General features: G+C 39.1%; 1 long non-coding RNA gene across 3 annotated transcripts in view; it reads right to left on the reverse strand.

Moving 5' to 3' along the window:
• LOC107514827 overlaps positions 1 to 1,497 on the reverse strand; it is a 110,187-nt gene extending 108,690 nt beyond the window's left edge. The window contains exon 1 of one of the 3 annotated variants that reach the window (XR_004954590.1): positions 721 to 1,497. This is a non-coding gene — a long non-coding RNA (uncharacterized LOC107514827). The remainder of the gene's footprint in view (positions 1 to 720) is intronic. The other 2 variants (XR_004954591.1, XR_001597889.2) reach the window with 2 other exon arrangements.
• Positions 1,498 to 15,121: the final 13,624 nt, after the last annotated feature.

Consider the following 15,121-nt stretch of genomic DNA (forward strand, 5'->3'; position numbering starts at 1 on the left):
GTCACTCCCCTACTGATTATCTCATTTTACTTTTGGGAAAAAGACCCTAAATAACAAGGATTGGCAAGGATGTGGAAAAAAGAGAACCCTCATACACCGTTGGTGGGATTGTAAATTAGTGCAGCCGCTATGGAAAAGAGTATGCAAATTCCTCAAAAAATTAAATATAGAGCTCCATATGTTCCAGCAATTCCACTTCAGGGTATTTATCTGAAGAAAACAAAAACACTAATTTACAAGATATATGCACCCCTATGTTCACTACAGCATTACTAGTAATAGCCAAGATATGGAAGCAACCCAGCTGTCCATCATAGATGAATATACAAAGAAGATATATTATAAATACTCAATGTAATATTACTCAGCAGTAAAAAATAATAAAATCTTGCCATTTGTGACAACATGAATAGACCTCGAGGGCAACATGCTAAGTGAAATAAGTCAGACGGAGACAAATACCATACGATTTTACTTATATGTGGAATCTAAAAACAAACAAACGAATGAATAAACAAAACAGAAACAGACCCATAGATAGGGAGAACAAGCTGATGGTTGCCAAAGCAGAGGGTGGTCAAGGGATGGGAATAAATAAAGAAAAAGAAGAAAAACCCTAGCTCCTCCCATGGCCTACAAAACCCTGCCTAAGCAGGACCCTGGCTCCACGTCAAGAACCTCCTACCCCTCCTCGCACTTACTTGTTCTAATTCCACTTACCTTTCTCTGTGGTCAGACAAGCCAACGAGGATGTTTTTGCCTCAGGGCCTTTGAGCGCACCTTTCCTCTAGGTAGACACTGCAGCAAGCTCCTCACCACCTGGGCCTCTGTACCTGTAAGGTCTTTCCTGACCACCTACTCTGCCACCTCTTTCGTTACTGTCTGAAAACATCGTACTTCTTTACATTTTGTATATTTTCGGCCACCCCCCCCAAGGCTACATATAAGCTCCACGTGTTCTTACCACAGTCCCGGGCCCAGAGAAGCTCTTCAATAACTGTTCCTCTAATTAATCAGGGAATTCAAGACAGAAACTCAAGAAATGTCATCCTCCCTATTTCAGTTGTCGCTTCAGAGGCAGCAGTTTTAAAGAACCTAGCAGTAAACCAGCCTTTTCTAATCTTGGGCAAATTAAATGTTGTCAAGGAAACCTCACCCTTCACCCCTTACCCCGTCCTATCACTGCCAAGTCCTTCCAAACAATACTCAGAAATGTTCCTTCGTGGTAATTACCACAGTTGTTAATAATTATTCACATCATTACTTGTTTAAATGATTTCCCCTGCGGGAGACTGAAACTCCATGAGGGCCAGGACTGTGTCTTGCTCCCTGCTGGGCTCCAGCAATAATGCCTGGCAGAAAATAAGCCCACAAAAATATTTGTTGAAAAGAGGAAAATTAGTCTTCTCTGGGCTGAAAACACTGGAGTTTAAAAATAAGTTACACAGGGTTGAAATGTTTACCTTGACCAGAATTTTTAGGAAGGGAACTGTGCCTGGGGAAATTCTGTGATAAGGCCTTTGGGGTAGGTGGGTAGTTGCTGAGGTTAAGGGAGAAATGGCTGACCTGTTCTGCATTACAAAACAAGAGGAATTGGTTTTGCCTCCAGAAAAAAGGAGGAGCCAGTTGATGACCTCTTAAAACTGAGGCACCAGGTGAGGCAGAGAGAGATGAAAATGACTCCCTACTTTATCTCTCTCTCTCTCAAATTTTCAGTAAAGGTCCACTTATACAAACCGCCTTGTGGAAGTGGGGTGTGTGTGTATGTGTGTGAAAACAGGGAAAGAACTTGAATATGACATCGGACTCGATGCATTTGCCTAACAGAAGTAAAATATGTGAGACACTAAAACAATCTATAAAATGAGAAAACGAAAGTTTGGAGCCAGAGCTGACTCTGAGACTGTAAACTGCCTAGGAATTTCTGGAAATCAGCCACAAGCCTTGGAATTGGGGGGCAGATTTCATTTTGTCGAGGCCTCATGGGGCAGGAAGAGCCCAGGATTAAACCAGTGACTGCTATTAACTTGTCATTCCATACCTGGCCTTACTTGCTTCTCAACCTTTCACCAGTTTGTAATTTGGAGTCTAAAGAGATGAGAAAAATGGGGAAAGAAAATGGGGGGAATTTGGAAGGAGACACGCTTTTCTTTTATCATCAGATAAGATAAACTTTACCAAAATGTCTCTTCCTACCTGTCTTTTAAGAGATAACACAGTAATTTAGTAATTTACCATCTTTTGAGGAAAGGTGCTCTAAAAATAAACAGCACATCCTTTGCAGTAGTTGTAATTAAGTTACTCAAAGTAAACTCCAAATGGTTTTCTTGATTTCACTTGATTACTCACAGATTTTGCCGTTTTGAAATTTCTTCAGAGCGTGAATTGCTGTATTGCTTTCAATTCCCTACCTGGAGAATCTTCTGTGAGGACAATCCTATAAAAATCTTTGAGGGTGACTCATGAGTGACCTGCCAGGAGAAAAATATCTGATATCAAGAGTGCTGTTCTTCATGTTTGTGTAACTTTAGACACTGCAAGAAGAAAGAAATGGTTGCCCAGACACAAGTTATTAGAATGTATGTATAAACAATTTTTCTTCTTTTTTCACAGAATTCAGTAGATTGAAGCACGATTAACACAAAGTTGTGTTATGAGTGTGACCATATCTAGCTTTCACTGCCAGTGGCTTCTGTTTTCATTGAAACGACCCTGATTCTTCCCAAACAGAAAGTTTTAAAACTTCCGGTGGCGTCTTAATGGGGCAAAGGGAATGGGCGGGGCCACTTTTCTTGACTCTTCAATATTTACTTATGACATTCAAAGTAGCTTTATTAATTATAAACTGAGCTCCAAGTTGAGAATGACCCGCACATTACTCAGAAAACTGAAACAGTCCACAGTTACTCAGAAAACTCCATTCCCAACAGTCTATTACATATCTACTTGCATTTATGTGAACTTTAAAGAGATTAGAAAATCGTACAATAAAATGTTTATGATTACTGTTTCTGAGTACCGAGACTGTAGGTGTGATAGAATAGTGAAGTCCCTTCCCTCCAAAGACGTCCTCATACTAATCCCCAGAACCTGTGAAAGTCGTATTGCATGGCACGAGGAATTCAGGTTGCAGAAGCTAATCAACATATAAACTATCCTCAGCTGTTCAGGTGGGCCCAATGCAATCACAAGGGTCGTTAAAAGTGGAAGAGAGAGGCAGGAGGTGGACGGAGATGTGACTGGGAGGATGATCAGAGAGAGGCAAAGTTGCTGGCTTTAAAGATGGGGGAAGGAGGCTACGAGCAGGAGAATGTGAGTTGCCTCGATTAGCTGGAAAGGCAAGGAACCAGATTCTCCCCTGGAGTCCCCAGAATGAACACAATCTGCGGACACCTTAATTTTAGCCCACTGAGACCTGCGTCAGACTTCAGAGCTCCAGAACTGTAAGATACCCAATTTCTTTTGAGTCTCAAATTTGTGGTCATTTGCTACAGCAACAATAGGAAACTAATAAACTGGGTAATTCTGTTCATTGTTTTTTTTGGGGGGGTGGAATTTTGAAAGGGAGGGAGTTTGATACTTTCGGAATTTTATGTGATGTATAAGCATTACCTCTAGAATTAGGAAAATTTCATATTGTTTTTCAAATAATGATAAATGGTAATGAGGGCTGTGGTAGAAATGTTTCAACGTTTAGGCTCAAAATTGACACCTCAATTGCTCCTTAAAGTTCTCAGTGTCATTTATTGATAAAATTGACTTAAGATTGACACAATAAAAAGTGCTAGTGTTTCTTAATCAAGAGCTCATAAACAATGAAAACTCGATGTAATAGGTATTTATCAAAAACCTGCAGAGTTCCAGGCACCTTCTGGGTCCATGGACTGACAGGTATCTTTTCCACGGAATTCCTTAAATCGGGCAGGACAGTGTGCGGCACTTTCTGGCACATTTCTCTTGCGTGAGCTGCCTTTGCTTGGTGGCCCACGGTGGGCGAGGGAGGCTGTCAGACATGCTGAGGTGGCGTGAATGGCGTTGGTACCGATGGAAGAGGTGGCAGCACTTGTAGAAATGGGGTCTGGGTGAGTCAAGGTGACTCACTATTTCGCAATTCCTTAGTTAGGACATTAAGGTGCCTCAAAGATGTCGTCGTTTGTTGCAACACGTGGATTTCATTTCTCTCCTTTGGTAATTTTTGACATGGCAAGGTGGACCAGAGAAAACGTGATATGTCTAAAGGGGGAGGTAAAATAACCAACTATTTCTTCATTGTCTCCAAACTCTATAGCATATTACACAAAGCTCCCGGGGCTTTGTATAGCCTAATCTCCACGTCCTGTTTCTATTCCAGACACCTTTTGATGGAAGTACACCATCAACTTTCCATTCCCCATTTCACTCCTGAGCCTCAAACTCTCAAACCTCCTCCTCCATGGCATTCTTTCAGCCTGGATTCTTCTCATTTCTAAAATTGTTTTATCCTCAGGGCTCAACTCAAGTGCCAACTGCTTCTTGCAACAATAATTGCAACCATGTGCCAAGGACTTTCACATGCCTTATATTATTGAATCCCTTCCATTCGAGTCTTGTTTCTCATCTTACAGTGTGTTTATTTCAACCTGGGGTCTGTCCATTACTGGATGCTGCTGCATGAACCTCCCTTCGAGCAGGATCCATGGTTAGTCACTCTTGCCTCTCTGCTCCCTTACCTCTATCTGTGAATCTCTATATTATTTATTTCATCCTACTTCAATTTGTTACTGTTTTTTTACATGTTTGCATCCTCCCTTTTGATCCCACTGTCAGTTTTTTGAAGACAGGCACCTTGTCTTATCCTCCTGTAAGATGTTCATCTACAACGTGTAGCATGTAGGACTTTGCAAAAGGCAGGCAAGCATGCAGTGTGAACAGCGACAAAAAAACACCCACCACATATTAAGTTACAGGTCAGGAATTTTTTTTCCAGCTTCTTCTCCTACCCATGAGTTTTGACAGTCACAAGGTTTCAAAAAGTTTAGAATTTTCCCTCTGCACTACCCCCGCTCTGCTCTTAATGTGGAAAGTTTATGGGCGTGTCAGACTGAAGTTAGGAAATGCTAATAAAATCGTTGCCAGCTGCTATGAGAGCCTCTATGAGAGCCTCTAAGTGGCAGGATCTGTTGCTTAATGAAGTGGAGTAATGAACCTTGTAGAAATGGCTCTGGGATTTCAAGGTGAAGTAGTAAATGGTATTTTTGGACAGAAAGTACGAGAAAGTAATTCCTTCAATAGCAGAGCAAAGACCACTGTTGCCTCTCCCAACTGAATTTACCTTTGTCACATGAAATATGTTGGGGGACGGGGAGGAAGGGAGAAGGGGCAGACTCTGGGAGACTGGTTTAACCTGTTGGCTATTATGATCAGAGGAATGAGGCCATGGTAGTTCAAGCCAGGTTCGAGACTCTGCAGGCAGTTATCAAAGGGTTTCAAAGTCAGTTAAAAGAAGCGTTGACATAAGTGAAAACTGAGTAAATTTTATTCAAATGCTTTTGATTGTTTGAAGAGGGAATCTGATAATTCTTAGAGGAAATAAATTGTCGATGACTTTTCAGGAATGGCCTATCCCCAAAATTATATTGCTAATTTGCTGCAAAGTGAGGCAAGATCCTTGAAACAAAATAAAAATCCTAGTGTAAGAAATATGGAGAGATTGCTTTTGCCAAAATGTATTTGTTTCGGAAGTTAAGGGTTATTTTCTGTGCTTCGAAAGATTTCTCTTCCCACCTCCTCTCTGGAAAAGTAAATATTTTTTCATTTACCATATCATGTACTTTGCAAAACTACATAAATATTTACTTAAGAAAACAAGAGAATATTTTCCCCCAAAATAAAGCTTTCTCAACATTTTTTTTTTTTTTCTGAAACAAGTGTTTCCAGAAGCAGAGATTTCTTTTTATGGAATGTGTCTTTCCATTTGCAACTAAAATGAAGAGATTAAGAGCTACAATTGTCACTGGCTAGAGAAAACAGAAAGATTCAGTTATTCTTCCTCTTCCCTCTCAAGGACCTCTTCACCATCAGGAAGGAATGACAGTCAGTGCCTTCTCGTACCTCCTGGTAGTGAGAAGGAAAAGGCCACAGAGGCCTCGTGCTACATATTCTGGGACCGAATATTTCATCTTAAACTACAAAAGTAGAAGCAATATGTAAATACCATCACGTGGAAATACCATTATTTTTCTTTTCCAATTTTTCTCTCTGAAACATATCTAGTTACAAAAATGTTAGCCAAAAGGCACATTTGAGGACACTGAGCAATTTTTAAAGGGAGGAGGAGACTCCATCTTATGAGTTCTACATTCTATTGACCATTTCCTATGGCAAATTTTATCATTACCATTTAGCAGTCGTGTTATAATTTCACAATTAATGCAGGTTTCCAAGAATGTCGGTGGACCATGATGCTTTTAGCTCGCATTTTAGAGGAAGCAGTAGGGGAAGGAGTGGAACAGGAGTGGGAGATTCTGCAGACTCATCCTTCAGGTTAATGTTCATCGACATAGCTAGATTCCAAGTCACAGGTAGCTGCCCGAGTCCTAATTATATTTAATGGAGCAAATTTAACCCCCTAGGGCCGTACTGCTCAAACTTGAGTGCATCAGAATCGCCACAAGTCTTGTTGGAACAAATGACTTGGCCTACCCCCAGAGTCTCACATCGAGTAGGTTTGCAGTGGGGCCTGAAGGAAAGGAAAAAACTTTCTCTACCTTTCTAGCTGCTTTTCGCTGATCTAATAACTGGCCTAAGCAGGTAAACAGGAGAGATAATTTTAGTTACGTACATATGGGCCTCCATGAGAGTGAGATCCACAGGCAGCCAGGCAACTGAGGCTTATATGTCACCCCGAGCTAGGAAGAAGGCACTAGGAATCTGGGGCTCCAAACAGGAGAAAAACAATTGACAAGAAGATGGAAAGAGCAAGTGTTTGATAAACAAATGTTTGCCATGCCATGCAGAGGCAGCAGGGCACAGAGAGGAATTTGATCTCCAGGCCTTGCCAAGCTCTCCAGGCTACCCATACCTAGTTTATACTCTTTCTAGTTATCTCCTATAACACCTATCTATCTTTGAGGCAAGGCCTTCTTATCTAAATTCTTTTAGGCAATTAAGAGAGAGGTGAAAGTTTTTCTTAAATCTGCTGGGTCTTGATTTCCTTCAGCTCCAAATAGTCCACATGCCAAAGTGGCACTTGGTGAGGAGGCTCATTCTGAACCCCTTCAGGCTAAGCATTTGCCTTTCTAACAAGTTCCCTAGTGATACAGTTGGTCCAGAGACCCTACTTAGAGAACCACTGTTGTAGAGTAGTTATTTGCAATCCTGACTCTGCAAGACTCTTTGGAGGTTTTATAAAATCCTGATACCAGGCCCCACCGTAGATCCCCTGAGACAATCTCTGGGCTTAGTCTTATCAAAGAAAAATAAATCTGGACTCTAGTTAAAGCAGTAAGGATAAATATTATTTGGGAAAAACTACTGCAATATGGAAGAGGGTTTAGCATGAAAAGGTCAACTTTGTCAAAACAAAGGGCAAGAGATTTTAAAGTTGGGGTATGCTAAAGGAGAGGCACTCAGAGGTGCAAAGAGTCTGCTGATGAGGCCATCCATTCATTGATGCTTATCCTGAGGGCAGACGAACTTCTCACATCTTTCAACCAAGAGGCAGTGGTGCAGGGTAGAGCACTGTACCACCAGAGTCCAGCCCTCCCCTCCCACAGGGCCTAGGAGCTAGGTGAGAGCTAGCTTCTTGAACATTTTCTATTCAAGGAAAGACCCTCGGGATTCTTGAAGACAGTTCTAGGTGGTAGAGATTTACATCTCAAAGGGGCAGAGAAAAGATTTATAATCGCAAGCTTTTAAAGTAGTTGCTCTAAGGTGTTTAGGGGCTAATCTGCCTATTACCAGGTTTGGGCTGGAACAAACAGTTCTCTCCCCCAGCAGGGCGGCAGCTCTCTGAGGCAGGCATTTTAGGTGTCTGGCTTGTCCTAGTGCTGAAGATTCAAGCTGTTAGAAACAACATTAGTGTTTCTTCGAGTGTGTGTGTGTGTGTGTGTGTGTGTGTGTGTGTGTGTGTGTGGAGGATGGGGGTTGGGGCAGTGGTTGGACAAAATGATTTATGCTGAGATTCTCTGGGTTTTATAGGCCAAAGTTAAGGTCTCATTGAGAAGAGAACTCAGAGGAGCCTGGCTGGAGTTTCCTCAAGGAAAGAGTCTTTGTGAGTCTGGATATCTATCCGTGTGTCCAAACTTGTTCGCAGGTAATTCTACTGACCAGAGTTAAAAACCAATTCTTATGGTGAGATTTACAATACTGGAAGAGAAAGTTTGCTTAATGTATTCTAAGTTGTTCCTAATACTTACACAACCGCAGAAGCAATTGACACATAGGAAAGATTTCTGCACTCTGTGGTGTGCACATGTAGCAGTTCAGAGCAGCCGCAATTACCTTATATTGTATGAAGGAATATTCCATTCAAGTTCCAAGTCAAAGAAGCTAAAAGACTGGGGCATAATTCCAACAAACACTCCGATTTTTTTTTTTTTTCAGTATTTAAAAATATATATTGAAGGACGTCTGACTGCTGACTATGAGAGACCCAGTGTAAGCCAGGTCCTCTCCATGTCCGGAGCCGACCCTACACACACCCATGGAAGATCATATCGAATGACATCCTCTGGCTGCAGTATTTCTCCATTCAGGAGAAATTATGTTAAATACTAAGTGCAGCCTTAAATAGAATAAAAATTAAAAATGAAAACCAGCCTTAGGGGGCAACTTCTTTGATGATGGTAGCGGTAAACTGGCTATAGGATCTGCTACAGACTGAATCGTGTCCCCCTGAAATTCATACGTTAAGCCCTAACTCCCAATACGACTATTTGGAAATATAATTTTTGAGACGTGATTAAGTTTAAATGAGGTCATAAGGGTGGGAGCCTAACCCAATAGGATTAGTGGCCATAGAAGGAAGAGGAGGAGGGAAGAGAGGGAGAAGAGTCTCTAGGCACACACGCTGGGGAAAGGCCATGCAGAGTGAGAAGGTGGCCACCTGTAAGCTGGGAAGTAGGTCCTCACCAGAAACCAAATCAGCCAGCACTGTGATTGTGGACTCCCCGCTTCTAGAACTGAGAAATTTCTGTTGTTTAAGCCACCAGTCTGTAGTATTTTATTACAGCAGCTAAGTAGACCAAGATGGGATCATTTATTCATTCAATGGTTATCCCTGGAGATATAACAATAATCAAAATAAAGTCCAAACCTTTGAGGAGCCAACATTCTAGAGAAGGGACAAAAACAAAATCAAAACAATATATAGTATGGGAAATGGCGATCGAGGGAGATATTCAACAGTGAGGGGAGAGAGGGAGTGGCTATTTTATGTAGTGCGGTCAGGTAAGGCTCTGTCGGATGACTTCTGAGAAGAGATTTGAAGAAAGTGAGCCATCACTTATCCCAAGGAAGATGATTCTAGGCGAAGGGAACAAGTGCCGTGATGTGGAAGCAGAGCGTGCTTGACGGGTTCGGGGAACCCCAGGGAGGCCCGTGTGCTGGAGCTGAGCAAGCCAGAGAGAGTAGCTGAGTGACTGGGGAAGGCGCATTGCACAGAGCCTTGCACGTCTGTGTCAGGGCTTGGCTCTTCCTTTGGGTAAAATGGGGAGCTGCTGAAGTGTGTTGAATGCTAGAGTGACAGCATTGACCTCCATTTCAGGAAAATAGTCTTATTGTTGGATAAGTAACATAAATTGGTGGGATGGGGTGAAGGCCCAAAGCAGAGACTTCATTGAAAGTGGAACGATAGATGCTTATCAAGTTTTAGTTATTTGGAAACTCTCCTGCATGTGGGGTCTCTGACTTTCTCATTCATGTGCAGTTCCTATACATATGTATTGCACCTGTTTATTTTCTCTTGCTAACAAAAAAAAAGTTTTAGTTATTTGAGGTTGGCTTTTGAAACAGCTAACGGATGCATCCAACAATGACTTTATTCATATTCTTGGGCTATTGACAGATTAAATAGAAAACGTATCACAATTTTATTCACTCTCAGGTTCTAGGGTCTTCCTATGATTCCCTGTGGTTCTTCGATAAACTTCACCAAAGCCTTCTCAGTGACCTTTCTCTCTCTACCTTATAGTACATCAATTTTCCTAATATCACAGGGCTATTGGCACTGTATTCATCCAACTTTATCCTGCCTTTTGGAACACGACTTCTCACACTTTAATGTACTCGAAAATCCCTTAGGTGGGATCTTGCCGAAGTGCTGATTCTGATTTGGTCGGTCTTGGGTAGGGCACAAGGATTCTGCATTTCTAGCCAGTTCCTAATGCTACTGGTCCTCAGACAATACTTTGAAAAGCAGGGTGTTACAGTATTCGAAGGATCCTACACAATTTAAATATTTTTGTGAAAAAATCAGACAAACGTGCAATGGAGAAATTCTCCAGTATGTTTCTATTGAGTGAGAATGTAGAGAATTCAAGAAGCAAATTGAATTACTGTTTCTTCTTTTTCCAGGCAACTGTGTGTGTGTGTTTTAAATACATAGATACTTTTGTTTGAAAAAGAATAATTTTTATTTTATTTTTGTGATAGGCAATGCATTCAATGTTCAAATCTGAAAGATACAAAATGGTTACCAGTGACATATCCCAACTGTCACCCATGAACACCTAATGATCACTTCTCGCGTATTCCAGATAGTCTAAGCAAATATAAGTAAAAACGCATGTATGTATATGTGTGCATAAACTTTTTACCTATTTCGGTACAAATGATAGCATATTATGCATGCTATTCTAAAGTTTGCTTTTTTTACACCTAATATGTATTAGAACCATTTCATATCAGTACATTAAAAGCATTCTCATTCTTTATTAGGGCTATGTAGTTTGTCATTAGATAATTATACCGTAGTTTATTTAGCTAGCCTCAAAAGGTGTCAGAACTGACAACTCTAAAAACTGCAGATAAAAGCAAATTATAATCCAGTTTTCCTGCCATGAAAAAACATTTATACACAAGATAAAGAGTAAATTGTTATTACTGGTCTAATACATTCAAAATTTTCTTAAATATCTCAAAAACTAAAAGACTTTACTTAGCTATTTAACAGTGGTGATATTTTAAATATTTTAAAAAAATATTGACGTCTTCTAGTATATGAGAGATTTCTCTGGAGTTATGAATGGTGTGTTAGGAAATTTTAGAAACTCTTTTCAGGTTGAAACCATGGTAAATCACTAAAGAGCTTTGAAAGTATGTAAAGTGTCCATGGAGAGTTTTAAAACATATAAATTATTGCAGTAGAATCGTCTGTGCACTTCAAGAGTTTTGCTTGCTTATAGGTGAGTGGAATCATATGTAATTATCTAGAATTCCATTCATGGCCAATCAGGATGATTTAGCTTCTTTACTAACCAGACCCTCCTTCCCCTAGTGCTACTTATATACCAAACCTGTTTCTTTCAATTACCTAAAAATCTTCAGAATTAGTCATCTCTCTTTCTATACAGTGGGTTCTGATTTAGTAGTCTCATCAAGGTAAAACTGATATTTAGTGGTGGTAAAATTAGAGAGTTTTTAAAAAGTGTTATAGAGTAAAATTGAACAGACCTATGAATTTGAATGCATGTATAGATTCATGTAATGACCACCATAATTAGGATACAGAACATTTTTACCTCCCCCCCCAAAACCTCCCTTGTGCTATCCCTTTAATAGCTACCTCCTACCTCCACACGCAATAGCAGATAACCACTGATGATTTTTGTCTCTGTAGTTTTACCTTTTTCGGTTATAGAAATGAATCATGCAGTAGAAAACCTTTGTCTATCCCTTGGCCAATTCCACGGTGTCTTCATTGTCACGACTTCATGTCAACACTCATATAGGGTATTATGATTCATCCAATTTTACTCTTTTAAAAAAAATTGTCATGACGATTCTAGTTACTGTCTTTCCATATAAATTTTGGAATCTCCTTCTCTGTTACTACAGAATTAAATTGTGTGAAACCTATAGATTAGTTGACATCTTTACAGTGTCTTCCAATCCATGAACATATGTCTCTCCATATCTAGGTCATTTTTGAGTTCCTTTTATCAGCATTTTGTTGCTTTCAGCACAAGATTCTGTGTACATTTTTTAGACTTACAATCAAACATATTCTTTTGCTCTATTGCAAATGGTATTTTAAAAACTTTGGTTTCCAATTGCATGTTAATAATATATAAACACACAATAGATTTTTATGCATTTACTTTGTTAAGCTCAATTATAAGTTTTAGGAGTTTTTCTGTTTGTTTTTGTTTTGCTTTGTAGACTCCTTGGGATTTTCTATGTAGACGATATGTCAACCGTCAATAAGAACAGTTTTTCTTACATTCTCATTTGTGTGCCTTTTCTTTGGTTGACTGTAGTGGCTAGGACCTCCAGTATGGTATCGAATGGGAATAATGAGAAGGGACATCCTTGCTTTGTTTCCCATCTAAGCATTCAGTTTTTCACCTATGAATTTTTTCATACTTGAGTATGATGTTTGCTCTGGATGGTTCTATTGAAGATGTTCTTAATTTGGTTGAGGATTTTGCTGAATTTTTATCATGAACAAATGTTGAGTGTTGTCAGATGCTTTTTCATCATCAATTGATATGATCGTGTAAATTTTATTTAGTTTATCCGCATGGTCAATTACATTGCTCGATTTTCTAATATTGGACAAGCCCGCATTCCCAAAATGAATCCCACCCCCATTTGTTGTGGTTTATTATTCTTTCATATATTGCTGAATTTTATTTGCTAATATTTGGTTGAGAATTTTACATCTGTATTTGTAGGGGATGTTGCTCTAGAGTTCTTTTTTATTTTTATCTAGCTTTGGTTTCAGGGTATTGTTGGTCTCATAAAATAAGTTGACAAGTGTTCCTTCCTCTTTTATTTTCTGAAAAAGAGGGTGTTGGTGTTTTTCTTCAAATGTTTGATAGAATTCACTAGGAAAATCAGCTGGGCCTATAAATGATTTTTCTTTAGGTTTCAAACAACAATTTCTTTAAATGACAGGCTTTTAACAAAAATTTCCATTTTTAATTTCTTCAAAAATCTTACCTCCAGAAAATTAATGGCTATGTGGCCATTAATATTTAACATTGATTTCAGTGAACTAGTTGTTGAGAGTAGATTAAAATCATTATGGCACAATATTGATGAAAAAGCATTTTCAAATGAATATATAGAAATATGTGACTAAGAAGAAAAAACAACTGTTAAAAGTGACAAACATATTTACATTTGATTCTGTAACGATGGGCAGTTAACTTCCCTAACCTTTTACTCTTAATTTGTAAAAGAGGAATAATAATATATGCACGGCTGAGTTGTAAGGATTAAATGAGCTAATGCTTGTCAAGGGCATCATACAAAGTAAGCGCCTAATAAATAGTAGCTATCATTAGTGTAACTTGACAGGAAAAATTATAACAATGCATCAAAGAAGAATAGAATAGTACCATGGACTGAAAGTAAGTACTCTACTACCCTAGAAAATTATATAACTTAAAGATTTTAAGGAAATTTAAATGCTTACAGTTTCAGTTCTGTTCTGAAAAATATTAGTGCTTGATTTAAAATTGATGAAAAATCCTATTAGCTCCAACTTCTGACTAGATTTGTAATTTTTTTCTGCAACAACATTCTAAAACTTTTGAAACTTCACTTTGATTATGAAACATTATAATATAGTCCCATATTCAATAAAAATTCGCTTGCTTTTCTTTCTAAATCAAATTTTTCACTCTACCATGCCTGCCTCTGTCTTCCCTCTCCAGTGGACTGATACTTTCTCTGCAGAACAATGAGCAGGAACCTCTGACTCTGAAGACACACTTTATTAACTTATTTCTTTAATAAACAAGATGAAAACAGCAGACTGGATGCAAGAGGAATATCAAATTAGCTTACGAGTCTCTTTACATGAAAAGCAAGAAAGCAGACTTGATCTTGGAGATGGCCTTATATATTAGTCACGTGATTATTGTGGTCTCAGGAAAGCGGATGTTTCTCTAATCAATGTTTCCCATCTTTTCCTAAATTGCCTGCTTACTTATATCCCTGGTCTTCAAAAATTTTCAGTCAGATTAAACTCTACCGTGGATGTATTAAGTGGAAGGTAAATGATGTTATAAAAGGATAGAAAAGGGAGGGATTGTTCTGTTGGAAGTAAAAGGAGAAAATTTAGGAGGGGATGAGTTTCAAGGAGGCTGTGAAGATTGGGAAGCCTTTAGGGGGAGCAAACAAAAGAAAGGTGATGTTGGGCATTCAGGATGGCTAAAAAGACCGCAAAGGCCTGCAGGTGCCAACAGCTTAGTGTTCGCTTGTGATGAAAGGAAAGGGGCGTGGATTTGGAGGAAGAACAGGCTGGAACTTGCGTGCCTTTGCCTATTTCAGGTAAGGAGGGAGTGAGCATGGAAGAAGGTTGCAAAACTGTTCAGAGAGGCAGCATAGCTTAGCCGTGTAAAGTGTGGGCTCTGGAGCCGCCCTTTCCAAACTGTAACCCTGGCTCCAACACTTACTGCATGGCTTGTGCAAGTTCTGTTAATTCTGTCTTGGTTTCTTCATCTATAAATCGGGGATAAAAATGGAAGCATCTTCATTTGGGTTACTGAGCCTGGCTTATAATAAGCTCTATATAAATGTTAATATTACCATTACTGCTGAGAAATTAGTTGGGAAGGCAGGCAAGGGCCAGATTATGGAATGTTTTGAAAGCTAACAGAATTTGGAGATCATGTGAAAGACTAATGGAAGTATCACTTTTTTTAAAATCAAGTGAACATGATGGTATTTTTGATAATGTTGAATTGTAACATTAATCAGATCTACTCAGCATTAAGGAAATTGTTATTTAATTTTAATGTTACACTTAATTTACATCTATACCTAATATTACTGATCATATATCTATATTTAAGACACTGAACTTAACAAAGGCTAATGATAAAACACACCAAGATGTTAAACCCAAGTCTTTTATCGTTTGATATTAAAATCAAAGAATATTATCGAAAGAGAAAAGTCAAGGCAGCTA

This window comes from Rousettus aegyptiacus, unplaced genomic scaffold (genome assembly GCF_014176215.1).
Source record: "Rousettus aegyptiacus isolate mRouAeg1 unplaced genomic scaffold, mRouAeg1.p scaffold_m13_p_15, whole genome shotgun sequence".
Taxonomy (NCBI): Eukaryota; Metazoa; Chordata; class Mammalia; order Chiroptera; family Pteropodidae; genus Rousettus; species Rousettus aegyptiacus.